Source organism: Oryx dammah, unplaced genomic scaffold (assembly GCF_014754425.2).
Source record: "Oryx dammah isolate SB20612 unplaced genomic scaffold, SCBI_Odam_1.1 HiC_scaffold_2, whole genome shotgun sequence".
Taxonomy (NCBI): Eukaryota; Metazoa; Chordata; class Mammalia; order Artiodactyla; family Bovidae; genus Oryx; species Oryx dammah.
In genome coordinates this window covers 156,089,469-156,097,885 of record NW_024070186.1, presented here as the reverse complement: position 1 = coordinate 156,097,885, position 8,417 = coordinate 156,089,469, and positions in this window count along the sequence as shown.

The window sequence follows — 8,417 nt, the reverse complement described above, 5'->3', positions numbered from 1 at the left end:
AAATCAGGTTCTTCCTGAGTGGACTGAGACATATGGGGGACATTGGAAATGGTGGTACGACCCCTGGAGTTCCTCGACTTTCCTGTGGAGAGCGCCTCCTGTTGAGACATGATGAAAACGCACGAAACCCTTTCCCGAAGAAGCAGGGAAAGGAACCCTCATCTCGAGCTACGAGGCGGCAACGAGACTCCTCTTGATGTGGGCGGGACCTTCAGTGTTCCTCTCGTGTGGAGACGGGTATGTCGCGGAACTTCTTGAGTTGCAGCAAGGGTGTGAAGGACCCTTTCGAAGTTCAAGAGGGAAGGTGTGATTTGCCTAGAGACACCTCAGTGGAAAGGGCCACATCTCGCCTGGAGGGGAGAACCTCCGGGATTTCTTTGAGTAGTGGGGTGTCCTTCTCAACTTACGACGGGGAACTTAGGGACCCGCATTTGTTGCCTTTGCAAACCCAGTCTCCTGCGAGTTGCGAGGGGCCCCTCGGGATTTCCCTCCAATCGGATCCGGGACCTAAGACCTGGATTGGACTCAATTACAGAACCTGAGGATTCCTCTCCAGTGCTGACATGGATCTTGGGGTACTTCTTGAGCCTCCACAAGTGAGTCAGTCCTCTTCTCGAGTGGGGACATGCACGTCCACTTTCCTGCCGAGCTGGAGCAGCCGTGGCAGGATTCCTGTCGCCTTGATACAGGGATATGTGGCATTCCATTGAGGATTTCCCACGAGGTTCTCCCACAGGGCTGTCACACGTGCCACGGTGGTGTGAGTCGAACCTCGGCATGCATGTCGAGGAAGTGCAGGGAAATCAGGTTCTTCTGGAGTGTACTGAGACATTTTGTGCACATTGGGAATGGTGGCACAATCCCTGGAGTTCCTCTCGACTTTGCTGTGGAGAGCGCCTCCTCCGATATGTGACAGTAAAGCCGGGAATCCTTTCCCGACGAAGCAGGGAAAGGAATCCTCATCTCGAGCTATGAGGAGGAAACGGGGTTCCTCTTGATGTGGGCAGGACCCTCCGTGTTCCTCTCGAGTGGAGGCGGGTATGTCGGGGAACTTCTTGAGTTGCAGAAAGGGTGTGAAGGACACTTTCGAATTTCAAGAAGGAAGGTGTGCATTGCCTTGAGACGCCTCAGCGGAAAAGGGCCTCATCTCGCCTGAAGGGGAGAACCTCCTGGATTTTCTCGAGTTTTGGCAGGACTTTCTCGAGTTAAGACGGGGACGTCTGGGACCCTCCCTTGTGGCCTCAGGAAAGGCCAGTCTCCATGCGACTTGTGAGGAGCCTGTCGGGATTCCTCTGCAGTCGGTGCCGGGGCTTAAGTCCTCGTGTGGCGTCTATGATGGAACCTGAGGATTCCTCTCCAGTGCTGACATGGAACTTGGGGTACTTAAGGAGGCTCCACAGGGGAGTCAGTCCTCGTCTTGAGTGGGGACATGTACCTCCGCTTTCCTCACGAGCTGGAGCAGCCATGCCAGGCTTCCCGTCGCCTTGATACAGGGATCTGTGGCATTCTTTGGAGGCTTTCCCACGAGGCTTTCATACAGGGCTGTCAAACGTGCCACTGTGGTGTGAGTCGATCCTCAGCTTGCAAGTCAAGGAAGTGCAGGTATATCAGTTTCTTCTGGACTGGACTGAGACATTTTGTGCACATTGGGAATGGTGGCAAGACCCTGGAGTTCCTCTCGACTTTCCTGTGGAGAGCCCCTCCTCCGAGATGCAACAGGAAAGCCGGGAATCCTTTCCCGACGAAGCAGTGAAAGTAACCCTCATCTTGATCTATGAGGAGGAAACGGGGCTCCTCTTGATGTGGGCGGGACACTCTGTGTTCCTCTCGAGTGGAGGCGGGTATGTCGGCGAACTTCGTGAGTCGCAGTAAGGGTGTGAAGGACCATTTGAAGTTCAAGAGGGAAGGTGTGATTTGCCTTGGGACGCCTCAGCAGAAAAGGGCCTCATCTCGACTGAAGGGGAGACCCTCCTGGAATTTCTTGAGTTGCGGCGGAAGCTTCACGAATTACCATGGGGAGCTTTGTGAACCTCCCTTGTGGCCTCAGGAAAGGCCAGTCTCCATGTGAGTTGCGAGTGGCCTATTGGGATTCCTCTGCAGTCAGAGCCGTAGCCTAAGATCTCGTGTGGAGTCTATGATGGAATCTGAGGATTCCTATCCAATGCTGACATGGATCTTGGAATACTGAAGGCTCCACACGGGAGTCAGTCCTTGTCTCATTAGGGACATGCATGTCCGCTTTCCTCATGAGCTTGAGCAGCCGTGTCAGTCTTCCCGTCGCCTTGATACAAGGATCTGTGGCATTCTTTCGAGGCTTTCCCACGAGGCTTTCCGACAGGGCTGTCACACGAGCCACTGTGGTGTGAGTCGATCCTCGGCGTGCATGTCGAGGAAGTGCAGGGAAATCAGGTTCTTCTGGAGTGGACTGAGACATTTTGTGCACATTGGGAATGGTGGCACGACCCTGGAGTTCCTCTCGACATTCCTGTGGAGAGCGCCTCCTCCGAGATTCGACAGGAAAGCCGGGAATCCTTTCCCGACGAAGCAGGGAAAGGAACCCTCATCTCGAGCTATGAGGAGGAAACGGGGCTCCTCTTGATGTCAGCAGGATCCTCGGTGTTCCTCTCGAGTGGAGGCGGGTATGTCGGGGAACTTCTTGAGTTGCAGCAAGGGTGTGAAAGACCTTTTTGAAGTTCAGGGGGGAAGGTGTGATATGCCTCGAGACGCCTCAGTGGAAAAGGGCCTCATCTCGCCTGGAGGGGAGAACCTCCAGGATTTTCTCGAGTTGCGGCGGACCTTCTCGAGTTATGACAGCGACCTCTGGTACCGTTCCCTGTGGCTTCAGGAAAGGCCAGTCTCCATGTGAGTTGCGAGGGGCCTGTCGGGATTCCTCTGCAGTCGGTGCCAGGCCCTAAGACCTCGTGTGGAGTCTATGACGGAACCTGAGGATTCCTTTCCAGTGCTGACATGGATCTATGGGTACTTCTGGAAGCCCCACAGGGGAGTCAGTCCTCGTCTCGATTGGTGATATGCAAGCCCAATTTTCTCCCGAAGTGGAACAGCCGTGGCAGGCATCCTATCACCTTGATACAGGGTTCTGTGGCATTCCATGGAGGCTTTCCCACGAGGTTTTCCCACAGGGCTGTCACACGTGCCACTGTGGTGCGAGTCGATCCTCAGTATCCATGTGGAGGAAGTGCAGGGAAATCAGGTTCTTCTGGAGTGGACTGAGACATTTTGTGCACATGGGGAATGGTGGCACGACGCCTGGAGTTCCTCTAGACTTTCCTGTGGAGAGCGCCTCCTCCGAGATGCAACAGTAAACCGGGAATCCTTTCCCGATGAAGAAGGGAAAGGAACCCTCATCTCGAGCGATGAGGAGGAAACGGGGCTCCTCTTGATGTCGGCGGGACCCTCGGTGTTCCTCTCGAGAGGAGGTGGGTATGTCGGTGAACTTCTTGAGTTGCAGCAAGGGTGTGAAGGACCCTTTCGAAGTTCAAGAGGGAAGGTGTGACATGCCTCGAGACGCCTCAGCTGGAAAGGACCTCATCTCGCCTGAAGGGGAGAACCTCCTGGATTTTCTCGAGTTGCGGCGGGACCTTCTCGAGTTACGACGGGGCCCTATGGGATTCTCCCTTGTGGCCTCAGGAAAGACCAGTCTACATGCGAGTTGCGAGGGGCCTGTCGGAATTCCTCTGCAGTCGGTGCCGGGGCCTAGACCTCCTGTGGAGTCTATGATGGAACCTGAGGATTCCTCTCCAGGACTGACATGGATCTTGGGGTATATCTGGAGGCTCCACATGGGAATCAGTCCTCGTCTCGAGTGGGGACATGCACGTCTCCTTTCCTCACGAGCTGGAGCAGCCCTGCCAGGCTTCCCATCGCCTTGATACAGGGATCTCTGCATTCTTTGGAGGCTTTCCCACCAGGCTTTCCGACAGGGCTGTCACACATGCGACTGTGGTGTGAGTCAATCCTCGGCGTACATGTCGAGGAAGTGCAGGGAAATCATGTTCTTCTGGAGTGGATTGACGCATTTTGTGCACATTGGGAATTGTGGCACGACCCCTGGAATTCCTCTCGACTTTCCTGTGGAGAACGCCTCCTCTGAGATTCGACAGGAATGTCCGGAATCGTTTCCCGACGAAGCAGGGAAAGGAACCCTCATCTCGAACTATGAGGAGGAAACGGGGCTCCTGTTGATGTGGGCGGGAACCTCGGGGTTCCTCTCGAGTGGAGGCGGGTATGTCAGCGAAACTCTTGAGTTGCATCAAGGGTGTGAAAGACCCTTTCGAAGTTCAAGAGGGAAGGTGTGATTTTTCCCGAGATGCCTCAGCAGAAAAGGGCCTCATCTCGCCTGGAGGGGAGAACCTCCTGGATTTTCTTGAGTTGCAGTGGGACCTTCTCGAGTTACGACGGAGACTTCTTGGACCCGCCGTTGGGGCCTCAGGAAGGCCAGTCTCCCTGCGAGATGCGAGGGGCCTGTCTGAATTCTTCTGTAGTCGGTGCCGGGCCATAAGACCTCGTGTGGACTCTATGTCTGAACCTGAGGATTCGTCTCCAGTGCTGAAATGGATCTTGGGGTACTCTGGATTCTCCACAGGGGAGTCAGTCCTCGTCTCGAGGGCTTCCATGCAAGCCTGGTTTTCTCTAGAGGTGGACCAACCGTGGCAGGCTTCCCGTCACCTTGATACAGGGATCTGTGGCATTCCATGAAGGCTTTCCCATGAGTTTTTCCCACAGGGCTGTCACACATTCCACTGTGGTGTTAGTCGATCCTCAGCATGCAAGTCGATGAAGTGCAGGGAAATCAGGTTCTTCTGGAGTGGACTGAGACATTTTGTGCACATTAGGATTGGTGGCACGAACCCTGGAGTTCCCCTCGACTTTCCTGTGGAGAGCGCATCCTCCAAGATGTGACAGGAAAGCCGGGAATCCTTTCCCGACGAAGCAGGGAAAGGAACACACATCTCGAGCTATGAGGAGGAAACGGGGCTCCTCTTGATGTGGGTGGGACCCTCGGTGTTCCTCTTGAGTGGTGGCGGGTATATCGGCGAACTTCTTGAGTTAAAGCAAAGGTGTGATGGACCCTTACGAATTTCAAGAGGGAAGGTGTGATTTGCCTTGAGACACCTCAACAGAAAAGGGCCTCATCTCGACTGAAGGGGAGAACCTCCTGGATTTCCTCAATTTGCGGCCGGACTTTCTCGAGTTAAGACAGGGACCTCTGGAACCTTCCCTTGTGGCATCAGGAAAGACCAGTCTCTATGCGAGTTCCGAGGGCCTGTCGGGATTCCTCTGCAGTCGGTGCCGGGGCCTAAGACCTCATGTGGAGTCTATGACAGAACCTGAGGATTCCTCTCCAGTGCTGACATGGATATTGGGGTACTTCTGGAGGCTCCACAGGGGAGTCAGTCCTCGTCTCGAGTGGGGACATGCACGTCTGCTTTCCTCTCGAGCGGGAGCAGCTGTGGCAGTCGCCTTGATACAGGGATATGGGGCATTATTTGGAGGCTTTCCAACGAGGCTTTTCGACAGGGCTGTCAAACGTGCCACTGTGGTGTGAGTTGATCCTCGGCGTGCATGTGGAAGAAGTGCAGGGAAATCAGGTTCTTCTGGAGTGGACTGAGACATTTTGTGCACATTGCGAATGGTGGCACGACCCTGGAGTTCCTCTCAACATTCTTGTGGAGAGCGCCTCTTCCCAGATGCGACAGGAAAGCCAGGAACCCTTTCCCGACAAAGCAGGGACAGGAACCCTCATCTCGAGCTATGAGGAGGAAACGGAGCTCCACTTGATTCGGGCGGGACCCTCGGTGTTCCTCTGGAGTGGAGGCGGGGATCTCGGGGATCTTCTTTAGTTGCAGCTAGGGTGAGAAGGATCCTTTCGAAGTTCAAGAGGGAAGGTGTGATTTGCCTCGAGACGCCTCAGCGGAAAAGGGCCTCATCTAGCCTGGAGGGGAGAACCTCCTGGATTTTCTCGAGTTGCGGCGGGACATTCTCATGTTGCGGCGGGACCTTCTCGAGTTACGACGGGGACCTCTGGGACCCTGTCTTGTGGCCACACGAAAGGCCAGACTCCAGGTTGCGAGGGGCCTGTTGGGATTCCTCTGCAGTCGGTGCCAGGCCCTAAGACCTCGTGTGGAGTCTATGACGGAACCTGAGGATTCCTGGGGGGTGCTGACATGGGTCTTGGGGTACTTCTGGAGGCTCCACAGGAGAGTCAGTCCTCGTCTCGAGTGGTGACATGACGTCTCCTTTCCTCACGAGCTGGAGCAGCAGTGGCAGTCTTCCCGTCGCTTTGATAAAGGGATCTGAGGCATTCTTTGCAGGCTTTCTCACAAGGCTTTCCGACAGGGCGGTCACACATGTCACTGTGGTGTGCGTCGAACTTCGGCGTCCATGTCGAGGAAGTGCTGGGAAATCAGGTTCTTCTGGAGTGAACTGAGTCATTTTGTGCACTTTAGGAATGGTGGTATGACCCCTGGAGTTCCTCTCGACTTTCCTGTTGAGAGGGCCTCCACCGAGATGCGACAGGAAAGCCGGGAATCCTTTCCCGACGAAGCAGGGAGAGGAATCCTCATCTCGAGCTATGAGGAGGAAACGGGGCTCCTCTTGATGTCTGCGGGACCCTCGGTGTTCCTCTCGAGTGGAGGCGGGTGTGTCGAAGAACTGCTTGAGTTGCAGAAAGGGTGTGAAGGACCCTTTCGAAGTTCAAGAGGTAAGGTGTAATTTGCCTCAAGACGCCTCAGCTGGAAAGGGCCTCATCTCGCCTGAAGGGGAGAACCTCCTGGATTTTCTCGAGTTGTGTCTGGACTTTCTCAAGTTACGTCTGGACCTTCTCGAGTTACGTCTGGACCTTCTCGAGTTACGTCTGGACCTTCTGGAGTTACGTCGAGGACCTCTGTTACCCTACCTTGTGGCCTCATGAAAGGCCAGTTTCCAAACGAGTTGTGAGGGGCCTGTCGTGATTCCTCTGCAGTCGGTGCCGAGGCCTAAGACCTCGTGTGGAGTCTATGACCCAACCTGAGGATTCCTCTCCAGGGCTGACATGGATCTTGGGGTACTTCTGGAGGCTTCACAGGGGAGTCAGTCCTTGTCTCAAGTGCGGAAATGCACGTCCGCTTTCCGCATGAGCTGGAGAAGCGGTGGCAGGCTTCCTGTCAGGTTGATACAGAGATCTGTGGCATTCTTTGGAGGCTTTCCAAGAGGCTTTCTGACAAGTCTTTCACACGTGCCACTGTGGTGTGAGTCGATCCTCTGCGTGCATGTCGAGGAAGTGCAGGGAAATCAGGTTCTTCTGGAGTGGACTGAGACATTTTGTGCACATTGGGAATGATGGCACTACCCCTCGAGTTCCTCTTGTCTTTCCTGTGGAGAGCACCTCCTCCGAGATACTACAGGAAAGCCGGGAATCCTTTCCCGACGAAGCAGGTAAAGGAACCCGCATCTCGAGCTATGAGGCGGACACGGAACTCCTCTTGATGTGGGCGGGACCCTCGGTGTTCCTCTCGAGTGGAGGCTGGTAAATTCGGGAACTTCTTCAGATGCAACGAGTGTGTGAAAGATCCTTTCGAAGTTCAAGAGGGAAGGTGTGATTTGCCTCAAGACGCCTCAGCGGAAAAGGGCCTCATCTCACCTGGCGGGGAGAACCTCCTGGATTTTCTCGAGTTGCGGCGGGACCTTCTCGAGTTAAGAGGGGGACATCTGGGAACCTCCCTTGTGGCCTCAGGAAAAGCCAATCGCCATGTGAGTTGGGAGGGGCCTGTCGGGATTCCTCTGCAGTTGTTGCCGGGCCCTAAGACCTCATGTGGAGTCTCTGATGGAACCTGAGGATTCCTCTCCAGTGCTGACATACATCTTGGGGTACTTCTGGAGGCTCCACAGGGGAGTCAGTCCTCGTCTCGACTGGGGACATGCAAGTCTGCTTTTCTCCCGAGGTGGAGCAGGCATGGCAGTCACCCCGTCGCCTTGATAAAGAGATCTTTGTCAATCCATGGAGGCTTTCCCACGAGGCTTTCCCACAGGGCTGTCACACATGCCACTGTGGTGTGAGGCGATCCTCGGCGTGCATGTCTTGGAAGTGCAGGGAAATCAGGTTCTTCTGGAGTGGACTGAGACATTTTGTGCACATTGGGAATGGTGGCACGACCCATGGAGTTCTTCTCGAATTTCCTGTGGAGAGCGACTCCTCCGAGATTCGACAGGAAAGCCGGGAACCCATTCCCGATGAAGAAGGGAAAGGAACCCTCTTTTCGAGCTATGAGGCGGAAACGGGGCTCCTCTTGATGTGGGCGGGATCCTCGGTGTTCCTCTCGAGGGGAGGCAGGTAGGTCCAGGAACTTTCTGAGTTGCTGCAAGGGTGTGAAAGACCCTTTCGAAGTTCAAGAGGGAAGGTGTGATTTGCCTCGAGACGC